The sequence below is a fragment of the Nomascus leucogenys genome, chromosome 7b (genome assembly GCF_006542625.1).
Source record: "Nomascus leucogenys isolate Asia chromosome 7b, Asia_NLE_v1, whole genome shotgun sequence".
In the NCBI taxonomy this organism is placed as follows: Eukaryota; Metazoa; Chordata; class Mammalia; order Primates; family Hylobatidae; genus Nomascus; species Nomascus leucogenys.
The window spans coordinates 88,959,315-88,973,243 of record NC_044387.1 but is presented as its reverse complement, the minus strand read 5'-3'; the positions used below and the strand labels follow the sequence as shown (position 1 = coordinate 88,973,243).

At 40.8% G+C, this 13,929-nt stretch overlaps 1 protein-coding gene and 1 pseudogene across 4 annotated transcripts in view; one reads left to right on the top strand and one right to left on the bottom strand.

The window, feature by feature from the left end:
* The window catches only part of PALLD (palladin, cytoskeletal associated protein), a 434,220-nt gene that overhangs the window by 327,038 nt on the left and 93,253 nt on the right, over window positions 1-13,929 (bottom strand). The window lies entirely within an intron of this gene.
* On the top strand, window positions 4,970-13,826 carry LOC105740053 (annotated as a pseudogene).

Here is a 13,929-nt window from a genome sequence, read left to right as displayed (position 1 = left end):
CATCCTCTGAGCTCTTTTAGTAGGACAGAGAATCAAGTAGGCTTTAAGACCGCTGGTGAGGAATATGTACTAGCAGAAAGAAGAAAAATCCATGAGGAGTATCAGCCCAGATCCCAGGTAGCTGTGCATTAAAATGGTACCAGAAAGGCAAAACTTCAAAACAGACAAATGCCTGCAGTGAAATGTAACCTGCAGAATTTGTCATTACTACTTGGTCATAGAATAAGTCTTCAAGGACCTCAGTTTTGCTTATAGATTAATCTGATAGTCTTCAGATATATATGTCAAATTGAAGAGTTGATACGATCTGTAGGTTGAGGCATTTTTGTTTTGCTGTTTTCTCGTACGTTAACAAGAAGAAGAGAGGAAGGTGCTACCTTTGTGTTTGTGCTTTAGGAGCTCCGGCAGCTGGCCCCTGGCAGGATGTGATGGAACACAGCTCACAGGATCAGAGACAATCGATTCAGTTCAGCAGAGAGTGATTTATAGCAAGGAGTTTCTAAACAAGCTTAGACTTCACCGCAAACCGGTGGGATGGCCTGAATTTTCATTGTTGGTGGAGCTCATTAGAGGGAAGAAAGAGAAAGGAGCAGCTGTGGCAGCTGTCAGGAAACCTGAGCAAATGGCGGAGGATGGCGCAGGCTCTTGGAGTAGACCCAAGAGCCAGAAAACAACTCCATTTGCTGATATCAGGTCCAAACCAGCAAGGGCCTGGTCCCCAGTGACCAAGGGTCCAGTCAGAGCCTCCTGGTACGTAATCATGGACAGCTCCCAGGATCTGCTTCCAGGATTCACCACACTGGTCAACTGTTCCAGCCAGGAGTAGACTCTAGATATTAGCAGGTGGGAGACAGATTTGATAATTTACCTGTGACTGCACAAGATTTGGGAAGGTGGAGCCACATGCAGCTTTTATTAGTTGTGGCAAAGAGGCCACCCTGTACCCATGGAGAAAAGAACTCCATGAATGTATGATCTTCCTCTCTCTACAGATAGGGAATCTGACAGAATAGAAATGACCAGGCTGCTGGCTGCCACTCCTGAAGCCAATTCTGAAGATGCATGGAGGTGAGAGGGAGGATGTTGAAGCCAGAGTTACTATAAAAACTAAGAGAAACCCTTGGAGAGCCAGAAGGTGGTTGGATCATGATGTTTGTGGAAAAGTGCTGGCCCCGAATGGAAGTTGGCCTCTAGAGGAGGGCCTGGGTTGGGAGCACGAGTTTATTTCTGCCCCTTTGGTCTTGTGCATTGCCAGATTGCCACTGAATGGCTGATAAAGAGCACCTGGTGATGCAGAAACTTCTGCTCCATGAGAGACTGATAAGGAAATGCTCAAGCTGTCTGGCCAGCTGCATGCATTGCCTTCCCCAGCACCCCTCCACACACAACTTTCGACGAAGTCCCCAGGGACAGGGTCACCCATTTGGGCAATGGGGCAATGCCCTCCATGAAGTGATTGAGCCCAGAGAGTAGCATCTGAGCATCTCAGCCTTGAAATGGCCCTCTAGGAAGGGGACAGGTGGAGGCCCTGGCTTCTAGCCCTCACCCCAGAGATACTTAATCAACCAAGGAGATGAATGCCCTCAGAAGAACAGGAGCTCTGAGGGAAAAACACTGAGACTGCCAAGGAGAATAAAGAAAATTATCCGAGATGCAACATAGTTGATGGGCCAGGAAGATTAAAATAAGCATATCAAATATTACAAAAGAGTTGAGGGAAGATAGTGAGACATGAAACAGCAATAAGAAATTATGAAGAACCAGTTGGAGATACTAAGTAGAAAAATACATGCATTGGAACAAATATCATAAATGGATCGAATGACAGATTGGACATAGACAAAAAATGAATTAGCAAGCAGGAAGATTGGGATGCAGAGCTAGCTCTAAAGGAATCTGGAGGGGATATAAGGAGAGGGTATTTGTAAAAGGAAACTAAGCATTGTGGAGGACAATATCTGCATTGATATAGAAGGAATCCCAAAAGAAAAGAAGAGAATACATAGGATGACATTTTTGAAGAAACAGTAACAGAGAACTTCCCAGAATTAAGGAAGCATGTAGAAACCTCAGATTCAGAAGGTTCTGAGCTGTATGAGATGTGTCTTGGGTCCCACATCGCATCCACACAGGAGCCCACCTTTTACTCCAGCCAGCGCAACTCCCTGCAAGGACATCTTCACAGCCCACATCCACGAAGCTGCCCTCAGCACCTCTTGTGTTCTGCCCCTAGGCCTCTCTGATACCCCCACATGAAGGCATCCAGAACCCCATTCAGTGAACAAGCATGCACAGCCGGAAGTGCTGGTGACATCCCACAGGGCAGCCCTTGCCCAGTGTGGGGTCAGGGACTGAGGGATCAATGTACTTTTCTTTCACCTGTTGGTTGGACAGTTCTGAAAGACAATGTACAGATGTCCTGGAGGGATCGCAACAGGAACAGGCCTAGTTACCCACCTGGAGAACTTCTTTTTTTTTTTTTTTTTTTTTTAGTAACAGCTTTCACTCCTGCTTTCTTATCTCCCCGTCCTCCATTCCTGTCTCCTGGGATCACTGCTTGACAAGTGGAACTGCTAAACCAACATCAGCAACTCTCTAAGGCCAGACTTCTTGTTAGAGGAAAAAATAAACCCCTATTGACATAAGCCACTGCAAATTGGGCTGCCTATTATTCACAGGTAAACATAATTCTGGCTAATATATATCTTGACCCGAGCCACAGCGTCTGAATGAAGGAAGTTTGAGTCCTGCTGCTGAAATTCAGGACAAGTCCAGATCACCCAATTTTATGGAGAGGTAATGCTCTTAAGGCCTTGGAGAGAATTCTACTCAGCTCAGCAGGATAGAGGAAGGAAGTGGGGGGTGTGTGTGTTGAAACATGAACTGGAAGAAACTCTGGGTGCCTCAGGGGGATGTCCCCTTCTTTGTGGAAAGCTGCAATGATTCCAGTGAGACAAAACTTGCTAAGGCAAAAAAATAGCTATAGCTTTCCCCCCTTCCCCATCTTCTATTATCCTATGCCTGTTTCACTGATCAGAGTAGCAGAAAAAAAAAATGAAAGATACTAAAAAATGCTAGAGTGATTCATAGAAGTTAGGGCATAGAAAAATCCAAACAAATGAAAAACCAAAACGGCAACAATAACAACAACAACAGCAACGACAGCAACAGCAGCAATAATAACAAACAGCTCTGGATATCAGAGACGGATTAGGAGAAAAGGCAGTTTGTGGGGAGGAAGAAGAGAAATATCTAATGAGGCTTTCTAAAGACGCATGTTACATGATGTAGTAATTCCTCTTCTAGCTGCTTCAAGAAACTTCAATAAGCACTTACATTATGTATTGCAAGAATTTTGGATATGGATTCATGTTTCTTTGGGAAGTAATGTCATACTGATGTAGGTCATGAAGTCTCAGTCTCATGAAGACCAACACTGTAATATGTCCTGAAAATTATATCATTTAAAAGGAGACTAAAACCGCTTGAGATGCAAATGGGGGGCTCATTGGATGAGCTCATTGGCAGGGCTTGCCATGAGCAGGCTTCAGATTCATGCTTCTGAGAAATGGCAGACCACTTTAGTTATAAAGCATGGAGTTACTCACAGGAATGGGCTCCTATTTATCTGCTCAAGCATCTCTCTTTCTGCACCACATATTTATAGGTTGCCAGTGCTGCTCCCAATGGGACCCTGCTCTACAGCCACAGCGATTGTTTAACTGAACAGGTGGACCAACCAAGGTCTCTTCTTTGGAATTGTAAAAACAGGACCTACTGAACAAGAGCCAGCTCTTTAAGTGGTGGGACCTATAAAATGCAAACTTGTGAGCAGCTGAGTAGCCATATTTCCAGCCCCTTGGACTGCAGGAACAGAGTAAGATTGGCAGCAAAGACAGGGAGGCAGAGGGCAGAATCCTAACAGTGTAGAGTGCCTTGTTACCATTTGTTTCTGAGGCCTGGTTTCTGAACCCTATCCTTCGGTTCTCTTACCCTAATAATACTCTTTTATTTTTGCTTATGCTAGCTTAAGTGGATTTTCTTTTCCTTGCAGCCAATTTTTTTTTCCAGAAAACACTCACAAATAATTAGTATTATAGAGGAACAGAATAATAGCATGACAGCCTCAACTACTTGGCTATCAAATTACTTTAGCTCTGTGGTCTCCAACAAATTCCTTCAACTTTCTCTTTCCTCAATTGTTAAATGGAGATCAGATTTGTTGAAATAATCAAAAGTGCCAATAACACAGGTAAAGCACTCAGAACAGTGTCTGGCTCTCAATAAATATTATCTGTTATAAGTATTATGGAAATATAACTATCAAAGTCTGGAATACAAGGGTCCGCTGTAGTTGATTATTCAATTCTTACAGAAAAAAAGCTCACACCGAGTGCCAAAATTACACGAGTCGACAAAATTACATGAGTCAGAACAGTAATCAACCAGTTACACCTCCGGTCACTGTGTGTTTTGTACTTCCCAGTTCCCTCTGCCATTGTTTATTTTTTAATAAACTACATTAAGTGTGGTGGGAATGAAAGGGGAGACAGGCAGATGCTCCAAAGAATATGAGGGAGGGAATCTGCTTTCATTATCATCCTAAATTTATTTCTGCAGATATGACTTGTCATCTGCACTGCCTCTTCTTCCTTTCACTCCTTCCCTTGTACCGTTCATATCGTACCTTTTCTCTACTTCCTTGCAAGCACCTACATATAATGTTCCCCTCTCAACTCCCATCCCCATCTCCCAGCCCCCGTGCCTTTTGTATCTTAGGTTGTTAGCATAGGTTAGTGAAACACATACAAAATATGATTTTACGTTTCTCCCTCATCTTAAAGAAAAATGGCTGGCCTATCTTGCATCTTGTTACACCTTAAATTTTGGAACTCGATGTTATGAGCAAGAGAAAATCTCAGCTTATGCCTCAAGATGCCTCCTCCAATCTCACAAAGGCCTCGGGGCCATGGGGGTTTTGCTGGCCCTCAGTGTATGCATGGGTGTTCCCACCCCAGGCTCTGAAGAGGATAGCAGTAGGGATTCAAAGGGGACACTGGACTGCTGGGGTGTTCAGCCACCCAGCTCTTGTCTTTTTCAAAAACACGTAGTTTATATGAGGAAACTGACTCTGAGAAAGCTTGATCTTTTTTTTTTTTTTTTTTTTTTTTTTTGAGACGGAATCTTGCTCTGTGCCCCTGGCTGGAGTGCAGTGGGCTCACTGCAAGCTCCGCCTCCCAGGTTCAAGCCATTCTCCTGCCTCAGCCTCCCGAGTAGCTGGGATTACAGGCGACCGTTACCACGCCCAGCTAATTTTTTGTATTTTTAGTAGAGACGGGGTTTCACCGTGTTAGCCAGGATGGTCTCCATCTCCTGACCTCGTGATCTGCCCGCCTTGGCCTCCCGGCCGATTACAGGCTTGAGCCACCGTGCCCGGCCAGGAAGCTTGATCTTAAGTGAAGGGCACTGCTTCAACTCCAGCTGACGAGGGGCGAGTAGGGCATAGCTGAGCTGTCGTCCTGGGTGGTGACAGGTCTGAAAGCAGCAGCCACCACTGGCACTAAAATAAATTACAGGCACAAAGAGGAAAGTAAAAAAACAACAACAAAATGTCCAAAAATCACACATAAGGATGCTCAACTTCCCTGATAATCAAAGAGACACAGATTAAAACAACCATAAGTTTCTGTTTTTGCCTCCTATACTAGTAAAAATTAAAACAACTTCTAATTCACTTTACAGGCAAGGACACAGAGAAAGAGGACTACTTACAGGAATATAAGTTAATACAAGCTTTGCAGAAGGTACTTTAGCAATGATTGTAGAAATTTAAAATATAGATGCCCTTTAATGAAAAAAAGAGATTTCTAGAAATTTGCCCTAAAAAAAAAATTAGGCAAACTCTTAAAAAAGTGTATAAAAATCTGTATTGACATTGGCATAGCCCAAGCCTGCAAACCAAAATACAAACAGTGAATTCTTCTGGTAGCAAGAATTCCTTCAATGTATAATATCTTTTACACTACTTAAAAATTTTGGGAGAAGAAAACCATTTTATGTCTATTTATTTTTTGGGGGTACTGGTAGAGGTGATAGCATGGATGGTACCAGCTACAGAGACTGGGTAGAACAAACATGCCAGCTGCTGGTTCCCAGATGCACCAAGCCCAGTGTGTCCAGACAGCTCTGCAGAGCCCACGTTCAGTCCAGGCTCCCCTGCCCGGTCTGTGAGTCATTCCCTGGATCCTGCTGACCAACACTGATCACATTCCTCACATTTTCTTGTTTCAACATGGGCCTGTCTTCTAATGTCTTATGTGCTGGTCCCAAACAGCCAGCTGTATGGCAGTCACTGGTGGGGGCATTTTTTTCATGCTTAATTCTTTGAGATTTTTGGATCACTCATTGGAGACTAGATACTCAGTAGCTGGACATGAACCTAACAGCAGTTTTTGGAGGCTTTTGACTTTATTTAGAATCACCTAGAAAACTTTTCACAAATACAGAAGTTCTATCCCCAGAGATTCTATCTAGTTGGTCCAGGGTGGAGTCTAGGCATGGGTATTTTTTTTTTAACCCCCCAAATGAATTTAATGGGCAGACAGGCTTGAGAACCACTGCTCCAGGGGCTGAAAACATAGGATCCAAGTCAGACCACTGGGAGATTGATTAATTGGTTAGAATGACTTGAAGTGACCACCAGAAACATCACATTTCGAGCTCAGTTAATTACCCCCTTGATCACACTCTGAACTGGAGGGGCAGTTTATATTTAATATTCCAAAGAAGGCATCAGAGTACAAAGACTTCAACAAACAAAAAACAAAAAAGCAAACTCACTTTGTGGTGTTTTTCCTTTCTCCAGTTAACCAAAGTGGTAGCTGGAAGATCAAATATCCTTTGACCAGTGTAATAGTATATCTTAACTTGCAGAAACAATAGAGCTTTACAGAAAACTGTTATCAGTTGAGAACTTTGTTTCTTACCCTCTGTTTAACACACTGAATAGGACTGAGTCTGCCAGGCATTCTCTCAGAAGCTCATTAGGCCTGTGTCGGAATTTTGGATGAGTCACCACCAATGGCATGGTTAGGTAGCAAGCGTTTCCTCAGTGGGAACCTTTCCAGTCACTGACAGCAGGAATTCTCAGAGACATGCACTTTCTGTAACTTTCTTGCTATTAAATCCCATGCACTATTAATATTCATATTGCAACATAACAAACTTAAGCTTTATAGACATATGCTCTCTGTGTCTTCCAAATTCTCTGTATGCCTTAATCAAGCGTTGTTAGTCTGGTAATGTAACTATGCTCTACTTGTTATGTCTAGAGATGTTCAAATTCAGGTACTGTTATATCATTTTTGCAGATTGTTTGGCTGATTGTTAAACTGGCCATGTTACGTGTTCCATGTATAAGACTTTATGAGATATTTCTGGGTGTTGTGTGTTTCATAGATAAATTGAGACATTTCCTTTGGTTGGCTACATTTCTTGTTTTTTTTTTTTTTTTTTGAGACGGAGTCTCACTCTGTGGCCCAGGCTGGAGTGCAGTGGCGCAATCTCGGCTCACTGCAATCTCCGCCTCCCGGGTTCAAGCAATTCTCCTGCCTCAGCCTCTCCAAGTAGCTGGGACTACAGGCGCCCGCCACCATTCCCGGCTAATTTTTTTTTGCATTTTTAGTAGAGACGGGGTTTCACCGTGGTCTCCATCTCCTGACCTCGTGATCTGCCCGCCTCGGCCTCCCAAAGTGCTGGGATTACAAGCATGAGCCACCGTGCCCGGCCTATTTCTTGCTTAAAGCAGAACTGAGAAACATAAAGATAATGGATATATGGTTTACTCTTGGTCCCTATAGCTGTCCTTGATCCAGAGGAAAATTTGGCTTGTGATGGATTTCAAGTGTCTTTTTGTCCTCCTTGGTTTGCGTAACACAACTGATGTTACTGTCTAACCCCTCAGCTTCTACAGAATTTGTCAGGCTTTTTTATTTTCTTTTCCTTCTTGTTTCTCACTGCAGCTCTCATGAATTACTTTCCTAAGGGAGAGTTTTCAGAGTTATTTTCAATTACTACATGAGAAGAAGCCTAATAATGTAGAGTAGTTTTCTCCAGATTATATTTCACGATTAATGCCATGAGATATTTCTGGATCTAAAAGGGATTTATACTCAAGTATGTTTGGGAAATGCTGCAGACTATCTTTCTACTTGGAGATTTATGAAGCACATTCATGTATATCCATTCACTGAGATGTCTGCAATTTTTTAAAAAGTACTATTTGATTTTTGTTTCAACCAAAATTTTCCAAACCGCTTTTACTATGGAACCTTTTTGCATCCTGTGAACCTTTTGGGAAATGTGGAAAGAATACACAAGTTCAACTTTTACCAGCTATGTAACATTGGGCACGACACTTAATATTTTTGAACCCTACTTGCCTCATTTTCAACGAAGAGAATGACACCTATCCCTACCACCTTGCAAAAATGCATTGTAACCTGAGGGCTACTATGAAAATAACAAGAAACATCCCAAACAAAACATAATGAACACATTTAAGCAGCTGTGCCTAACATAGAACAAGCTGTACTTTTCTGAATTTTGAAAAACAGGTCTTTCCTGAACTTATTAAGCGGTAATAAAATGTCATTGATAAAATTATACATTCATAATTAACTGGACACATTTTCATCTGTAAAACATTTGATTACTCTTCTGCAAGTCTACTAAGGAGCACATCAACAGCCTTAAAGTACTTTATGATATAAAGTTTATAATATAAAGATTTTTAGATGAACAAAAAAGTTGCTGTATGTTTTCTCAGAAAAATAAATCCTGAGACACTTTTAATTGTAACTTAGATCAAGAATATTTAAGTGGTCTATTAAAATGTTGATAAACACTGGAAGTTTTGATGGCAATGGGTTGCTTAGGCTCTTTAAAAAATTCTCCATTGTTAGTCCATAAATTAGAGATAAATATGTATTTGATAGAAACAATTTCTATTTAGAGTGGTTAATCCATGACTGGGGTATCACTGCATAGTTTTAATACATTCAGGGCCAGGTATGATGGCTCACAATCCCAGCACTTTGGGAGGCCAAGGTGGGAGGATCACTTGAGCTCGGGAGTTCAAGACCAGACTGGGCAAAAAAGCAAGACCTTGTCTCTGCAATTTTTTTTTTTTAAATTAGCTGGGCATGGTGGTGCATGCCTGTAGTCCCACCTACTCAGGAGGCTGAGGTGGGGGGATTGCTTGAGCCTGGGAGGTCGAGGCTGCAGTGAGCCATGATCATGCCACTGCACTCCAGCCTGAGTGACAGAGTGAGACATTGTCTTTTTCTCTCTATATATGTTCAAGCTGGTATATTTCTTCCCAAAGCCACCCTCCAGGAACCATGTTTTTCTGCAGTTCTGTGGATACTAATAGTCCCCTGCTTTTAAGGTAATTTATATTTTAATTTTCCTTATAACATCTGAAATGGCTAAAACGGAGTCTGGAAATGAGTACAACAAAGCCAAGCTCAGGATACGCTGAGCAACAGAGCTAGAGTTGAGGCCGCTGAACACGGGCAAATCCCATTGTGCCTTCATACCTGGAAATATTTCTGCATAGGTTCCCTGCCCTCTTGGCTTCATCTAATTAACGGAACTTCGCTCAAAGTTCACGTATGGAGTCTTTTGTATTCCCTGCTTCTCTGGGTTCCCTAGACCTCAACACATTTCTCTTTTGGCAGTTGTCACACTGGCTGATATTTGTTGATTTACCTCTTAACCACTCTCCCTGGACTCTAAGGTCCTGGAGTTCAGAGTCTACGTCTTAACTGGTGTTTGTTTCTCGTGTTTAACCCTTAGCAGACATTCAACAAATAGTGGAATGGCTGAGTGAATAAGTGGTCTCCAAAGTGCCTGGCAAGTACATAACTCTCTTTTGACAGATATCTGTCCATTTCAAAATCTCATCCTGAAGGGTTTTCAACGCTTAGTTGCCATGCTTTGGACCTTGTGACCCTGCACTCTTGCCCTGACTGGCCAGACCAACTGTCTGACTCAAACATTAATATCTGCAGACTCACCAGAGTCACAAGAGTGCTCTATGCTGGATGGTGGTTGCCCGGCCCTATTATCCCCTCCTGTCTTGGTTAGATTGAGTGGTTAGAAAGTAGAGAGGCTCTGGAAGTTGGCCCTTAGAAGGCAGAAGTTATGCCATGGAACACCAAGTAGAGGGAAGGTAGATAAGAGGTAGAAGGAAATACCGAAGAGATAGAAAAGTAGAGATGAGGAGTCATGAGCTCATAAATAAGCTCATGCTTTTGGATCTCCATGCTTTTGGATCTCAAAGAGCTACCCTTGGCCCCTGGAGCCCCTGAAATATTCTTTTCCAGCAAGGAATGAATTCTCATTTCTTCAAATCAAGCTGTGCAATTGCTGAGACTTTGCTTTCTTCGATATCTCCTGTGTCCTTGCATTCAACTTTTGTTATTTAAGCTAACCTGGGCATGTTAGATTATCAGACAATTTATTTTTATTTTTATTTTTTATACAGATCAGGAAGCAGAGGGTTGGATCTATTCAAAGAGAGGAATGGGAGTTTGATTTGGCTTTGTGCATGTGAATTTTCTCTAGAGTAAACCCAAAGTTCTAAGGCAGGTTTGTCAATGTGGTCCTGAATCAGGATTGTGTGCTGCTGGTGGTGATAGTGGTAGTGGAGAGTGGTTCTTCCTAACAGGCTATTCATGGTATTCTATGCATTGAAGTTTATGAATCATTGCTTTCTGATGACATACAAATTGAGCTAATGCCTTAGAGGTCTTCTGGACCCCAGGTGACCAAAAAGACCAATCATGAATCTTATTTACCTGGGGGCCATTTGTGCACAAGCTGTTCTGCTCTAAAACAAGGCATTCAGTCTCCTGGGATGGGAGAGATGCCTCTTTCCCTCTATGTGCAATCCAATGTACCTATAGATAGATTTTTTACTGGATTAACAGATTTCTTAAAAAGCTAGGAATTTTGGACCTATATTATAACTAGCTAAGTTTTTTTTTTTAAGAAGAGCCTAAGGCAAATCCAAACTTGCAGAAGAAAAAACACCGAGACACAAGGAAATAGCAATAAATCATTGATTTCTTAATATGCTTGCATCATTTAGAATATTATGCAAAAGACAGCTCACTGGCAAGCCTGGATGTTCCCCTCTCTCCCCAGGCAAAGTTGACATTGCACCATAGATATCACAGCCGTCTTTAGGAGTTACCTTTTTCTTTTTAAGGAAGACACTCCTGCAAGTATTCTAGAGTACTCCCATCATTCTCTCCTGAGATGACTAGAAGTCTTTTAGTCTCTTCTGTCCTGTTGGTAACTGCTTGCAGGCTAGACTTTCTTTGCATCCTCTGTTTAATCATAATGCTGCCCGCCAGTATAAAACTATTTTGATTTTTGAACAAAATATACTAAAATAGTTCTGATTACTCAAGCATTATTATATTTAATTATGTTAAGGCATTATTTAAGAAATCCTGAGAAATTCTGGGTTCATGTTTTTCCTAAAATTCTGGTCACAGATTGCGATTAAAATAGAGAAATAAAAAACAAGACCTCAACTAAAAGCTAAAAATGGTTTATATGATTTGTAAGCAGGAGTTCTCAAACATTTTCATTTATTTATTGTTTTTAAAAGATGAGTTTAAAGAGGGAAGGTAATTTAAGCATGAAAAGTCATAGAAATTGATTTGAGCAGCAGCTATAATTTTTTATTATGAAAGTAAAACATTTTGCTTAAAAGGGGGAGAGGAATAGAGTAAAAATACACAAATTTTTGTAAGTAGAAGTCCTCTGTCCTTTTAGTCTAATCCCCAGAAATAGCCACTAGGAATGGTACAATATGTAACTGTTGAAAAATCTGTATAAATATATAAACTAAATTGTGGCCGAACTATTAATACATACACACACACACACACACACACACACAGTTTATATAGTGTATATGTATATATGTGTGTATACACATGTATGTATATATATATGTGTGTATATAATACACACACATATTTGAAAGTCTAAAACAGTGCATGTGTATATATATGTGTGTATACACACATATGTATATATGTGTGTATACACATATGTATATATGTGTGTATATCATATACATGCATATGTATATGTGTGTGTATATCACATACACATGCACTGTTTTAAACTACTTTTTCAAATTGAAATACAACTTGGATATATTTCATGGTGACATACATAGAAAGATTTAACTTATTCTTTTTATTTTATTTAAAAAATTTCTACAGACACAGGGTCTGGCTACCCAGGCAGGAGTGCAATGGCTATTCACTGATGCAGTCACAGTGTACTGCAACCTTGAACTCATGGCCTCAAGTGATCCTCCTGCCTCAGCCTCTGGAGTAGCTAGGACTACAGGTGTATGTCACTACACCTGGCTAACTTGCTCTTTTTAATAACTACATAGCATATTATATTGTAGATATCCATTATTACTTGCACTATTCTTCTACTTAGGGCATTTCCATTTTTTCGTCTGTTACAAACAATGCTTCATTGAATATTTTTGTACAAAATGTTTAGTTTGTCTGTGACAGTCTATCTGTAACAGTGAATTAGTAAAAGTGGAAGTGTTGGATCCAAGGATGTTTAATTCTAAATTTTGGTAGATGCTGCCAACTTGTCCTTCAAATAGATGATTAGAATTTTGACTTTCACCGTAAGGGTGTACTGAGGAGTATTTATAGTAAGCCAATTTATTGTCAACCTCAAATCTTCTTACTTGTATGGTCTTCTTCCAAGGCCCTGCGCGAGCCCTTAAAATATGTAGACATTTCTAATGTTTTTGTAAAATTAGCAAAAGTAAGACATTTCAACCACAATTGCTTATGACTACTATCTCTTAACTCTGAATTCTTCACTGTTACACCCCTTACTTGCCACATGGAGTTGGAATGGCTATTGGCTATCTTGAGGATCAGGCTTGGAAAAGTTGAGTTGGGATATGTTATTTTAACAGAATTTTATAAAGGCCTTTTAGAAAGTTTCAATATAATAAGGAATTACAGACTCTTGATGTCGACATATAGGAAGAATATTTTTTGGTCATCTTTAAAATTATTTATTAAAGAAATAAAATTCAGATTAAAAGTCAGTGAAATATGAAACCAAATGGTGGGATCTATGGAATTATTTTGATATACAGAAGTGAATTGTGATTTTGCTGTTGCTGTATGCTGGTGTTGGAGGACCCTCCCTGCTTTGGATTTACCAACAGTGTGAATCAAGAAAGTTAGCCAAACTCCAGGCTCAGGTCCAGATAGGGAGTGAGGGTACAGCTTGCAAAACAAAGGTGGAACCTAGAGAGTTACACCAGATGACAGAAAGCTTTGGAGTTCTCTGACAAAACTGGCTGTCAATAATATAGCTGGTATTAAAAAGGCGAACATGATTGAAGATGGGACAGTTTTTCATTTTAACGATCCCAAAGTCTAACCTCTGTCTGCCCCCTCTCTGTTGACATCTTTGCAATTACCTCTCTCTGCTCCTCTCTCTAGTCCTTCTCTCTCTGCTAACACCTTTGCAGTTACCAGTCATGCAGAAGCCAAACCAATCATAGAAATGTTTCTGGAATATTAAGTCAGCTTGGTGCTGACAGCTTAACAAGCCTCAGGAAGTTAGCCAAACAGTTCCCATGGCAAGTCTTGAATAGCAAAGCACCAAACCCAGAAGACAATGATGAGGAGGAGGATGTTTCAGATCTTGTAGAATATTTTGATGAGGCATCAAAGAATGAAGCTAACTAAATTTTTTTCTGGTGTTTGGAGGCTGGCATGGACTAGATTTAACAAATAAGCCACTGATTCCAAAGTTTTACAGATACAGGGAGTATCGCCTATTGCTATTCAA